Source organism: Quercus suber, unplaced genomic scaffold (assembly GCF_002906115.3).
Source record: "Quercus suber isolate HL8 unplaced genomic scaffold, Cork oak 2.0 scaffold_471, whole genome shotgun sequence".
Classification (NCBI taxonomy): domain Eukaryota; kingdom Viridiplantae; phylum Streptophyta; class Magnoliopsida; order Fagales; family Fagaceae; genus Quercus; species Quercus suber.
In genome coordinates this window covers 289,054-302,264 of record NW_027069922.1, presented here as the reverse complement: position 1 = coordinate 302,264, position 13,211 = coordinate 289,054, and the positions used below count along the sequence as shown (strand labels likewise).

Below are 13,211 nucleotides of genomic sequence, written 5' to 3'. Positions count from 1 at the left end.
TCCTTTTGGAGATATTCTAAAAGCCCTCTTGCTTCTTTCTAACTTGAACGGTTTCAATTCTTCCCCCTTACCACCGGTTCAAGGATTCAATCAAAGGAAAGGTTCTTCCAAGGTGTGGAAGAAAAAAGACTCTAAGTGATTTCATCACTTTCTTTTCTCTTCTTTTTTCTTGTTTGTTGCATTACTTGTGTGTTTTGCATTTTTGTTGAGTCAGTCTAGTTTATGCTTTACTTTGTTTTAACATGTTTTGTGTGTTTACCTTCAGTTTTGTTCATTTTGTTTTTAAATATAAAAATAAAATCAAAATCAAAAAATCAGAAAAATACAAAAACAGTGTGTGTTTTGTGTACTTTGGTACTTGTGTACCTTGGATGGCCATTGAAATAAAGTTTCTAAACTTTGTATCTTTTGTAACTTAGATGAGCATCTCTATGCACAACTAAGCAAGTGAACTTTGTAGCTCTTGTTTGTGATGAGTAAGATTAAGTTATCTCTTAAAACTTAACACTCATATCACTCTTTTTGACGAGTAGGACTAGAAAATTCTAAGAAAAAGGCATAAATAACCATCTCACCACTGTTGCTCGCCAATCATAATATGACACCTGTATGCTTCGGCATAGCAAAAGTGCAGTGTCAAAGACATTCATATGCTTCGGCATAGCAAAAGTACGATGTCAAATACTTAACATCTTAGGTATTTCTTTTCTCTCTTTTATATGCCCATGTATAATATGCTTAAAAGAAAATATGCAAAGAAAATACAAAGCAAAAAGATCAAAAATGCTTTAAATATAGTTGCAAGCGTGTATTCTAGGAGATGTTGGAGTTATAGGATGTACCTCGAAAGTGATAGTCTCCATCAAACAATTATGATTGTGTGTGAGTTAAAGTTATTTTCTCATATCTCAAATCGTCATAACATACATACACATATGCAATCTTGCGATGTTTTTCACACACAACACGCAATATTCTTTGCTACTTTTAATACATGTGCAAGTACAATGTGATTTGGCCATCACAAAGGTTTTACATGTGCTAATGTATGCTTACTAAACTGTCTTAACTTGTTTTTGAAAAATAAAATTGGTTAGACTTGTTTAGTGTGTGTGTGTGTGTTTTTGAGGATCCATGTGCTTCAAATTTTTGTTGAGAGATGATTTTGAGAGCTTCATATGTTGAGTGGATCTTTGGTTGAGGTGTATGTTGGATTGCATTCATGTCTGTGTTTTTCTTTTCTCGAAAAACTGCTTTTAACTGCTGGCTCGACACCTCCTCGATACCTGGTCATTTGCCGAGCTTCTCAAGCCTTTTCTTATCGCAATCTCGACACCTGTCTCGACACCTGATGGATCGATCGAGAAAGTTTCTGTCTCCTCGACACCTTGTCGATCGATTGAGCTTCTGATCTTTGAAATTTGATCTTGCACCTCGATACCTCCATCTGTCGAAGGCCATTTCTCTCGATACCTCCTCAACAACTTCCTCGATACCTCTCGACACCTCAGCTGTCGAGAATTACTGAGGTGCCTATAAAAGCTGCGATCGCGATCTTTCTCTCATTTTGTCGATCTCTCTCGATATATCCAAAAACTTTTCATCTCCCAAACAAGTTTCTCTCACTCAAATCTTCAAATCTTCATCATTTTTGGTCTTCCCTTGATTTCCATCACTTGGTATGTTCATTTTTCCTTCCTTTTTCATGCATTGCATGTTTTGAAACTTAGGTTTTGGGATTTCTTGAAATTTTTGGGGATTTTCAAAATTGATGAGTTTTTATTGAAATTTTGGGTTGGGTCTTCATTTAAATGCTTTCAAAATGACATACATTGCATTCTATGTGCATTAAAGTCACATTTACATGCATTTAGATGTGTGCTTTATTCTGTGTGCTGGTAGGATTGGATTGGGCTGAGCCCATGATGCCTTTTTGATTTGCGTGTCACATGCTCATGCATTCCCATGCATACGTTCTTTTTGTTCGTCATATTTGCTCTATTGTGAACTATGTTGGGACTTTTCTGATTGTCTCCCTCTTTATCTCTTTCTCATTCTTTTACGTTAGTAGTGTTTATGGTACCCAAACGTAAATCCACTCCTGCTCGGAACCCTCTACATTCTGGAGCTTCCTCTTCTTCTAACTCTGCTCCTCTTAACCTTCGGTTCCGTGATGGAGATGTCCACAAGGCATTTTCGAAGAACTTTTCTCGACGAGGTGTTCATTCGGAATGCCAAGTCATTCTGGCGAACTTCGCCGACACTGAACTTCCCACTGTCATTCACAGTAGGGGATGGGGGTCACTGTGTGACATCCCGATCACTTATCCCCTTGTGTTGATTCAGGAGTTTTACTCCAACATGCACGGGATAGAACGTTCAGTAACTCTCTTTTTCACTCACGTTCGAGGTACGCGCATTCCTGTCACGCCGCAGCTAGTTGCAGATGTGCTTAAGGTTCCTAGGATAGAGTTTCCTGACTATCCTTCTTGTGAGCGTCTGAGGACTGTGTCCAAAGATGAGCTCATCTCTGCTTTTTGTCAGCACCCAGCTGATTGGGGAGAGCATCAGTACACATCATGTAGGCCTTTTGCTAAAGGTCCTAGATTTCTTAACATGGTGATGACTTTTGTACTCCATCCACTTTCTCACTACAACTCCATCACTGAGCCCCGTGCTCGATTTTTGTTATCTTTGTTAGAGCATCTTACTATAGATTTTTCTTCTCACTTCATTCTTTCTATCATAGATGTTCATCTTGATTCAGCGTCCCGTGATAAGCTCATCTTTCCTTCTGCTATCACGAGGATCTTACGCCATTTTTCCATTCCCTTTCCTGTGTCCGACCACTTCACACACATATCTGCCATAGATGCCGCTACCGTAAAACGTAGTGAGGTGCAGTTCAGGTCGCGACAGACGGATGCCACTCCTCCCTCCCGTTCGGCTCCATCCAGATCAGCTCCATCTACATCTGCTCCTTCTTCCTCTATGGGCGATGTATCTCTAGGAGACATTATGGCGTAGCTGCAGCGCATGGACACTCGCCTTGATACACTCTTTGCTGAGTTGTATCAGGTGAATGTTCGTGTTGGTCGTATTGCATGACGGCAGGCAACCATGGGTGGTTTTGCTCCAGAGGCTACTTCTTCACCACCTATTCCAGTAGTTTCAGATTCCGATGATGAGGATGATGATTATGGGGATGCTAGCTCTACTAATGAGATGTCTACATGACACTCTACCCTTTGTCACTCGTGACAAAAAGGGGGAGTAGTTTTGGTTTTGGGTTATGAGAGTAGTCATCTTAGAGGGAGAGTTAGTATAGCACATTTTGATAGGGGGAGTGTTGATATTTTTTGAGGGATGTAGTGAGGTTCTATATGTATCTTTTCTTTTCTTACTTTTTAGATACATTGATCTTGTATATGAGGTTATTTGACCATTTTGACGTACATTGTACTTATACTTCTTTATATATGTGGATGTATGTTTCTTTCACCTCTCTCTTCATGTGTTGTTTCTTCTCTATCTTTATACACATGTTCTTTATATTTGTATGCAATCTATTATTTCTGTTTCACACAAGATGCCTTGATGAGTTTTGTTTAAAGTGTTTCAGAAATACAGGTTGTCAAAGTTTACTTGCCATAAACTCTCTTCTTGCAAAATTTTTCAAGAGTTTATGTTAGGATAGATTTTATTGTATTCAACAAGTGAATATGAGTTTAGTGATTTATGACTTCTCTTATATGTTCATTTGTTTGTTGTGGTTTTATCACGGATTGCCAAAGGGGAAAATTGTTAGGACATATGTGTTTTCACTTGTTAAGAACATATGTCACTTACTTATGTAAATTGGCTAATCTTTTGACAAAATGCACTCTACTTGTAATTGGGTAGTTCTAGGTATTTTTAATACTTCAAGAAATAAGGTTTCAAAGTTAAGTATTGAAGTCATCAAGTATGTCTAAGAAAAAGCAAGCTGAAGTGCAATTTCATTAAAACTCGACACCTGCTCGATAGCTACCTCGACACCTGCTATCTGTCGAGAATTAAAATTTCAGGTTTTCCAATCTGATTTTCTTGGGATCTGTGAATATGATTTTGAGCTTTCTTTTCTCCAAACCCTAAACATATAAAAGGATTGTTTTAAGAGCCGTCAAGTGTGACACAAGTTGCAAAAACATTGAGCAATCTCTATTCAAGCAAATTGTGATCAAAATACGAAGTTCTTGACCTAGTTCATCTTCTCTGAAGAAGTTGCTGTGTATTTGCACCATAGGGTTTTGTAACCAAGCATCTTCATGATCTTTATTGTGTATGATGAATTGAAGAACTTTGCAGCCAACCTTTCTTCCTTAAGTTGGTGTTCTGAAGTCGCGTACTGGGATCCGCGTATTGGTTAGTCACGTACTTGGGAGTCGTGCATCAAAGGTGGGAACTGTCACTACAGATCAAGTCCAATTGGGTATTGGGATAAGGGTTCAACTGTAGGTTGGTAAGGTACTTGTGATTCCTTTACTTGTAACCGCTTGATTTGATAATAGTGGAGTTTCGAGAGTAGTGATCTGAAAATCACTCGGTAGGATTTTTGCCGTTAGGGTTTTCCCCATTCGTAAACAAATTACCGTGTTATTTAATTTCCGCTGCATATTTAGTTTTTGGTGATTTGTTTGTCCTTCCACGCAATTGCATGATTAATTGATTAATTAACAACTTTGACTAATTAATTAATTAGGATTAATTACAAAGGATCATTCAGATTGTGGCCTATCAGAGACCAAGAGTAAGACCTTCTCTATAAAAACGGCCTACTAGGTTGCTCTCCAACTTCACCAACCTGTGACTGGGGAGCACTCTCTCGCTAGGCAAGATAAGCGGTTGTGGAACGAAGTCTGGGCTTTGAACACTGCCCTGAAGGTCCGCAACTTCATATGGCATGCATGCTCCGACGTTCTCCCAACTAGAGTCAACCTTCTCCGCCGAAAAGTGCATATTGATCCACGGTGTACCCTCTATGGACAACATGATGAGACCGCTGACCACATTCTCTGCGAATGCCCCTTTGCCCACAATACATAGGCCTTAGTCCGAGGCAAAATCCAAAAGAGTAACTCTGCAGCTCCGTGTTTCTACCTTCTAGCTCACTAGATGTTGGACAGACTCCTGAAGATGGAACTAGAGACTTGGGCCATGACTGCTTGGTCCTTATGGAATGCTCGGAACAAATTCCACTTTGAGCAGGTCCAAACTTATCCCACGATGATCTTCTGAAGGGCGTCTTCTCTCCTTGAAGAATATCAACGGCTCATGGCTGCACTCCCTCCTTGACGAGCACCTTAGGCGTGCTTATACCCATCTTGTAGGCTTTATATAATATACTTGTTTCTTTGTATTTTTTATTCTTTGTCCCCCAGTAGGTAGCTAGCCACTACGTTGGCTGTCTTTTGTTTACTTTCTTTGGGGTTTGTCGTGTACTTTTTTTATTTTAATATACTTCTATCGTCTTCCGAAAAAAATAATAATAATAATAAGAAAAATAAGAAGAAGAAGAAGATTTAGAATTAGGGACTCAAGAATCAAGATATTCAAAATTTTATTTTAGGGTGTCAAAATGAAAAAAAAAATTATAAAATTACTTCCATAGAATTCTCATATTTCCCCAATTCGGGGATAGTCTATGAGAGCATTAGCATTAGGGAATGCTAATGCTAAATCTAAGGAAAATTTGGCATTTTAAGCCTAAAAAACTCTTGCATCAGGAAATTGTAAATAGTAATATTGTAAAATTTTTTTGCAATACTGTAACAATACAATTTTAAACATAGAATTGCATTGTTCACAGTATTGCAAAATATATATATATATATATATATATTTTACTCATCCTTTTTCCCCCAAAATTTCTCTCTCAACCCTTTCATTTTTTCTATTCTCTTCTCTCTTTTCCTTCTCTGTTTCTCCATCTGCTCTTTCATCTCTGAAGCTTCATCACTGAAATTTCTCACGCATCTCCGAAATTTCTCACCCATCTCACACGGCCTCTCTCTCATCTCTCATCCCACGACCTCTCTCTCATTGCACAGGTGCTGGGTTTTAGATTTTTGAGGTTGGAGGTTGGATCAGCGTGGATCAGCGAGCTGGGTTTGGATTGTTGGGCTGAGATCGGTTGATGGTGGGTTTGGATCAGTTGATTGGAGGGTTTGAAATGGTGGATCTGTTGATCAGTGGGTGGATCATTTGGGTTGATCATCGGTAGCTTCGATGGTGGCTCCGGTGATGATTTTTGGGTATTTTCGACAGCCTGGGTTTCAAATCGACGGCGTAGGTTTGTTGATTGGTGGCTTGGGTTTGCTGATCGGTGGCTTGAGTGGTGGGTGTGGTGGCCGTTGTTGGCTCCAACTAGTTTGATGGTTTGTGTGTGTGTGGCTTTATTGATGGTTTGTGTTTGTGTGTGTGTGGCTTTGTTGTGGTTGGGTTGTGGCTGAAGTGGCTGGTTCTTTTGGGTATTTTTGGCGGCTGGGTTTTTCTAGGTTGATCATTAGCTCCAACTGGTTTGATGGATTGTGTGTGTGTGGCTCTGTTAAAGTTTGATGGTTTGTGTTTTTGTGTGTGTGTGTGTGGTGATGGGTTTGGATAGCTTGATCAGTGTATCATGGGTCTTCGTGTGTGTGTGGCTTTATGTGTTGAACCGGTGCTAGAGGTTGAGGGAGAAAGAGAGGAAAAAAAAAAGATTGTTGGAAAGCCCAGGAAAACAAAAGTGACGGTTAGAAAAAAATAATAAAGAAAGATTAAAAAATAATATTTTAATAAAAATAGAGTTTTGGGATGTTGGAAGTATTGTAAAATGGGATGGTATAATAATAAAATGGCTTTTTGGAATGGTAAAATAGAGTAAAATTGGAATTCTCTGATGCTAATGCTCTGAGGCCTCCACTGTTGTAGGCTAAACAACAACCTTAGCACCAATCGTTCCCTTCAAGGGCTACCCTTTAACTTCATAAATATCAGGGACAAAGACAACGCTCTTCCTAGAGGCAATTTGCAATGTGGAAAATACTCAAAAGATTTCTCAAAGTTTAATAGTAGGCCGTGCAAATAAATGGTAGATGAGCCCAAAGTGGTTTTTGGCCTATTACATATATTAAGCCATAGCTCGGGGGTCTATTTAACAACCTCAAAGATACATTGACACCCTTAATAAGAGAGATCTAGCAACCCATTTTAGAACCTTAAAGATAAACTAAAACCTGTCAAAAGAAACATATGTGTGTATTGAGGTGCCTCTCAAAAAGCAAGTGAGAGAGAGGCATAAGTGAATTTCCAAAGAATTTTGTTTATTACAATAAAGGAGTAATCTATCCCAATTAAGCCTACTACAAATAAATTTTAAATTTTGATAGAATTAAATTTTTTCTGAATATTACACTTTTTTTTTATAATTCAATTTACAATAATGGGAAACGGTGGATTTGAATGCCGAATATCTCTGTTAAAAAACTAGAAAATATTAGCTGAGTTATAAGGCTTTTAGTTTGAGAACATTATACAAAATAGTTTTATGACTTTTATCTTTTATCATTAAATTAAATTAAAGAATGTATTTTTAGTCATAAAATAATGGTTTATTTCTAAAACAAATACTCCTATTTTTTGGGGAAAATATTTCTAAAATATTTTATCTTAAAAGAAAACACCAAATCCACGTTGCTTTTGTGACGTGGCTTGAATTGGAGTTGGTGAAGGATTTTTTTTTTTTTTTCAAAATAACATCATTTTTTTTTAACAATTTCGTTAGTTAGCATAGTTTGCAAACTATTTAGAAAACTAACATCTCGAGCTTGTAAAAGTCAAATTCACTGTAGTAACTCGAGTGCAAGACTCTTGAGTTCGATGGAACTCAAGTTTTAGAAACTCTAGTTCCTTGCTCTTTTTCCTTGGTTCCTTTTCCTTTGTTCTTCATTCTCCAAAGGCCAAACCTTTTCTCCATACCAAATCAAGAACGAACCCACAAGGACCAAATCAAGAATAACCTCAAGAACCCATAAACACCCACCCACAGCAGAAACCACACCCATAAACCCACAAATCTCAAAAATGGTTTTGGTTTGGGTTGAGAGAAATGAGCTAGAGATCGGACCACTGCCAATGGTGGCTATAAGTGCTCAAAAAATAAAGGCCCAAGCCTACTAAGAACAATGGTACCTTACCCTTTATACCAAGCCCAAACAATAAAATTTCTATGAGAGTGAGAAAAGTACTTCAAGTGCAACTCTAAACTAAGTTTTGGGATATAGTTGAAGAGATTAGAGTGATAGAAAAGAGAATTTTAAGTAGTGATTGGAAGTAATGCTCTCCTTGGGTAAGTCCGAAGATTAGTTTCTTATTTATGAGTGCTACAAGTTCTAGACCAAATTACATTGTTCACTTTCCTCTTTGTCTATTTCTTTGAGAAAATAATATCCATCCTCTTTTCTAAGATGTTCTCTTCTTTTTATATCCTTCCTCCTTGCATCATAACCCTTCGCCTGTATGCCTCAAGGCATTTCTCAATATACTTGTCCCATCAAACTCTGCTGAAGGTGGTAGAAGGGGCTGCTAGCTGTGAAGTTATTGTTCTGGTACCATTTCCACATTAATGCAGCTAATATGGTTGGTATAGGGCATTCAATGTGAAGGTGGGAAGTATCTCTTTCAAGAAGCTCCTTCTCACATTCTTTACCACCACTATGGCTCTCTCCCCCCTCCATGATCCTTCTTAAGATTCTAAATGCCCATACTTCTACTTTCATCCTCAAGTTAACGGAATCCTCAGAGTTTATTCAGCTCTTCGGATTGATTTATGCAAACCATTCCTTGTTCTATTCCTCTTCGGTCCTTGAAACCCCCACAGTGGCAACGATGGTCGGAGGAAGAGCAAGGAGCTCGGCCATGGAAGTTTAGAGAGCAGAGGAGTGGGTTCGTTGTTTTTGATTGATTTGGGTTTGTTGGTTCTTTCTTCTTTGTGATCTCTGCCTTCTTCTTAGTGAATTTTTGGAACTCGAGTCTTAGAGACTCGATTTCCACTTTGATTTTCATAGAAAGTGAGCATTTGATACTCGAGTTGCTATAATGAAGTCAAGTTTAGGACACTCAAGACGTTAGTTTCTTAAATAGTTTGGAAACGATGCTAACTAATGAAATTGTTTGAAAATGGGTGTTATTTTGAAGAAAAAAAAATCCAGTTGGTGAACTACCTTGTTCTTTTCCTCATTAAAATGGTGTCATTGCCATAAAGTGAAGTAGGGAGGGAATTAAGTTGTTCTTTTCCTCATTAGTTTGGTCCAACGTTTAAATTGTAATTTTTTTTTTTTTTTTTTTTTTTTTTTTTAAAATGGTGTCATTGCCATAAAGTGAAGTAGGGAGGGAATTAAGTTGTTCTTTTCCTCATTAGTTTGGTCCAACGTTTAAATTGTAATTTTTTTTTTTTTTTTTTTTTTTTTTACCTTTTCCGTCTTCAAACCACAAAATGTAAATCCAGGTATGCATCTACCAAGTAATGAAAGTAGGCAAATTTAGTATTAATGGAAATTTCTCCAACAATGATTAGAAAATACAAGGCATAATAAGTAGTTTAATTATGACGTAAGAGTAGTGTGTCTGATCATTTTCATATATGTTAAACTCAGGCACTCCCTGATATAGCTTCTTGTTGTTCTAGCCATCCTTAATGGCCAGCACCACAAAAGCCTTTGCAGAATATATCGCATCTGGAATAGCCATAGTTTGGCGGGCACCGCTTAGGATAGCAAGCCTTATAGCATTGAACATCATACACATAATAAGCTTCCCCAAGCTCAACACAAGCAGCAAACATCACAACCATGGCAATGAGGAGCAGGGCTACCACTTTGGTTGAACCCATTTGCGCTCCGCTTCTTCGTACTTTGTAGCCTTTAATTATAAATTGTGATGTGTGGGGTTTTGTTTCGTGGGAGTCTTTGCATTTTATAGCAATATATTTTCGTTGGAAAACAAATGGGAGTTAAGAGGCCCACCTATTTTTGGGTTAGACTATGGAATCATTTAGTTGATGAGAAAACATTGGCCAAAATTGGAATTTGATTTTATTTTTTAAATAATATAGTTAGTAGGCAATGCTTTTAAACTATATTTTTTATTGGCATCTCGAGTCTAAGATACTCAATTTTTTCCTATAAATCGAGTCTCAATGACTCGATTTCCATGGTCTGATCACGTCTGATGTGACATCTTTTTCCACGTGGCGACCACCTGGAAATCAAGTCTCTAAGACTCGATTTATAAACCAAAAAAATTTTAAGTTTCAAGTCGCTCATGTACAAGCCGAAATACAAACAAAAAAAAAAATACAATCAAATTAGAGAGAGAAAAAGATTCTAAAGCTCACCTCACCGGAAATTCAATCAGATCAGAGAGAGAGAGAGAGAATCTAAGTTCACCTCACTCGCACGGCCTAGGGCTCGCGTGGCCTAGGTCTCAACCCGATCTAGCCAAAGAAACCACAACAAAGAGAGGGAGTGAGACGGATCTGGTTGTGGATGGTTACAAATCTGGTGGTTGCGGTGGTGTTTTTGTTTCTTGGATTGAAGCATGAGAAAGACTGAGAGAGAAGGAGTGAGACAAGAAGAAGAAGAAAGAGAAGAGAGTAGCCTTTTTGGCTTTCTTTTCTTCTTCGACTTCTTTCCTTTTTTTTTTTTCTTTCTTTTTTTTTTCTGGCTTTGATTTCTATTTTTCTAGCTCTGATTTCTATTTCTTTTCTGGGCTTATAAATCGAGTCTTAGAGACTCAATTTCCAGGTGGATGTCACGTGGAAAAATTGTCAACTCAAACCCGATCAGAACATGAAAACTAACCCTTAAAAACTCGATTTATAGGCCCTAAATCGAGTCTCTTAGACTGAAAATGCTAGTAAAAAATATAATTTGAAAACATTGTCTACTAACTATATTATTTGAAAAATGAAATTAGATTCCAATTTTGGCCGAAAACATTCTATCAGGTTGTGGCGTAAAACTAGTACACTAGCCAATAGATGTTTGCGACATCGTAGTTCACTTAAAGAAACAATATGACCTCAAAAAAAAGGAGTTCACGCTCACAACTTCCTCTGCTTCCTTCACGCCATTCCTCTGCTTCCTTCACGTTGAACCTCCATCACCGCCACACAGATCGCCAGAGCAGAATGAGGAGAAGAAGAAAGAGTTCTTGCCATGCCCTCTGCTTCCTCCTCTGGGATTGTGCCGTCCTTTGTTTGCCCAAACCTCCACCACACCACACACCGAACCTCACCACCATAGAGTTTGCTGGAGCTGTATGTGGAGCTTGGAAACAAACTGGAGCCGCCGTGAGCCACGATCCAAAGGTTTGTTTTTCATGATTTTCCCTTTTCCCCAATTTGGATTTCGAATTATTAATGAGGTTTTTTTTGTTTTTTTTCTTTTGTTTTCTGGGTTTATGGGTTTTCAGTTTTTTGGGTTTATGGGTTCAGTACATTTGTGTTTGGGATTTTAGGTTTTAGAATTGGAATTTAACGATTCTGGGTATTGCTAATTTTGTTCTAATATTGCTCATTACTAATAGCTTGAGGTTTTGTGCTAATTTTATGCTAATTTTGGGTTTTCTGCTAATATTATTAGTCTTTGAATTGTTATTGTTGGGGGTGATTTTGAGAAGAGAAAACATTATTGATGGGTTTTTCTGGGTTTATGAGTTTATCAAACCTGTGGATGTTTGAGGATTCATTGGGTGATCACTTGTCCAAGAATTTAGTGGAGCGCTTATCTGCTCTGAGAACTCGTATCGTTATAGAAAAAACTTGATATTGCTTTACTAACTGTGAGACCTCAATTATTCAAACATTGGATAATTTGTTGTTTGTACGAGGTTCAACCTTAGCTGATCTTCAGCAGGCTCTAGAAGATTACTTGCCTGTTCTTTTAGGACTAGTTAAAGATGGTAAAGCATGTATTAGTGCCACTATGATTTGAATGTTTTAACTGTTTTGGATAATTCATAATAGTGGCACTTATCTGTTATTTGTAGGAAGCCATCTACAATACAAGGTGCAATTTGTATGGGTAAACCAGGAGGATGACGCTGAGGTGGAGTATAGGACTAATCTATCAATTTTCAAATTTCTGTTCTGCCTTTCATTTCTAGTTGTCATTACATCCCTCCTCCGTTCAGTGGAATTGATGTTTTTATATGGATCAATACTTTTGCAGGAAACTGGCATGTCTAATGCTTGGTATGAGGTGTTGTCAGTTTTGCACTTGATGGCAATGCTATCATTATCACAGGCCAACTTATTACTTCTCCCAAGAACATTTGCCGATGGTTACCAGCCATAGGTATCAGAAGGTAGTTTTAGTGCAAAACTTTATGCTTGAGTAATTGTGACCTCTAATTTTGTTATTTATTTGTAAAATTTACATTGGCTATCATATATAAACTTATAATAGAGAAACATCTGGTTCCAAATTTATAATAGAATTATTTTGGGACATTTTTTTTTAATATATATATATATATATATAAAGCTTTCTCCTTGTTCAACATTTCCGAAGAGTAATATCAAAATTTTGAACGTATTTGTATTCCTAATAGTCTTCAATGGTTTAGGGAAATTTTGTTTCATCTGGTAAGAAAATACTATACCAATTAAATTTCTCCTTATGTCTTTCAAGCTTAGAGGCTGCTTAATCATTTTAATTTGTTTCTCTTTCTTGCCATAGATTTGTGGTAACTATAGTTGGTGTTAAGGGTCCCTCTATTATTTTTTTTTTCTTTAATTTTTTTTTTTTGTTTACCAAACCCTTGGATCTCATTTTGTTTCAATTTTGATCTGTCTGATGACTAAGTTTTATTGTTAAGTATAAAGCTTGCTGATTTTGCTTGGGTTTTCAAATTGGGATATTGGCTATGGCCGAATGTGCAGTGATTGAACTAAAAGTGACCTGCTTGTAGTTGGTGTGCGTATAAGTCTCTTGGCTTTGGCATTAACCAAGAGTGAGTTCCAAATTTCGGAACATTGGCTGATTTGAATGCCTAATGTGAGTTTGGTAATCATCAGGATCATAGTTGCAACTTGAATGAGCTTTCATATGTAATTGTTTCTTACTAGGATACCCCTTTGCTTATATGGACAATAACGATAGAGATAAGTAACCACACATTTAATGGCTTTG

General features: G+C 37.4%; 1 long non-coding RNA gene across 1 annotated transcript; it reads left to right on the top strand.

Moving 5' to 3' along the window:
* The first annotated feature begins 11,077 nt into the window (after window positions 1-11,077).
* Window positions 11,078-12,525, top strand: LOC136062965 (uncharacterized). The gene is made up of 3 exons (XR_010624686.1): window positions 11,078-11,386; window positions 12,067-12,125; window positions 12,249-12,525. It is a non-coding gene; the product is annotated as an uncharacterized LOC136062965 (long non-coding RNA).
* Window positions 12,526-13,211: the final 686 nt, after the last annotated feature.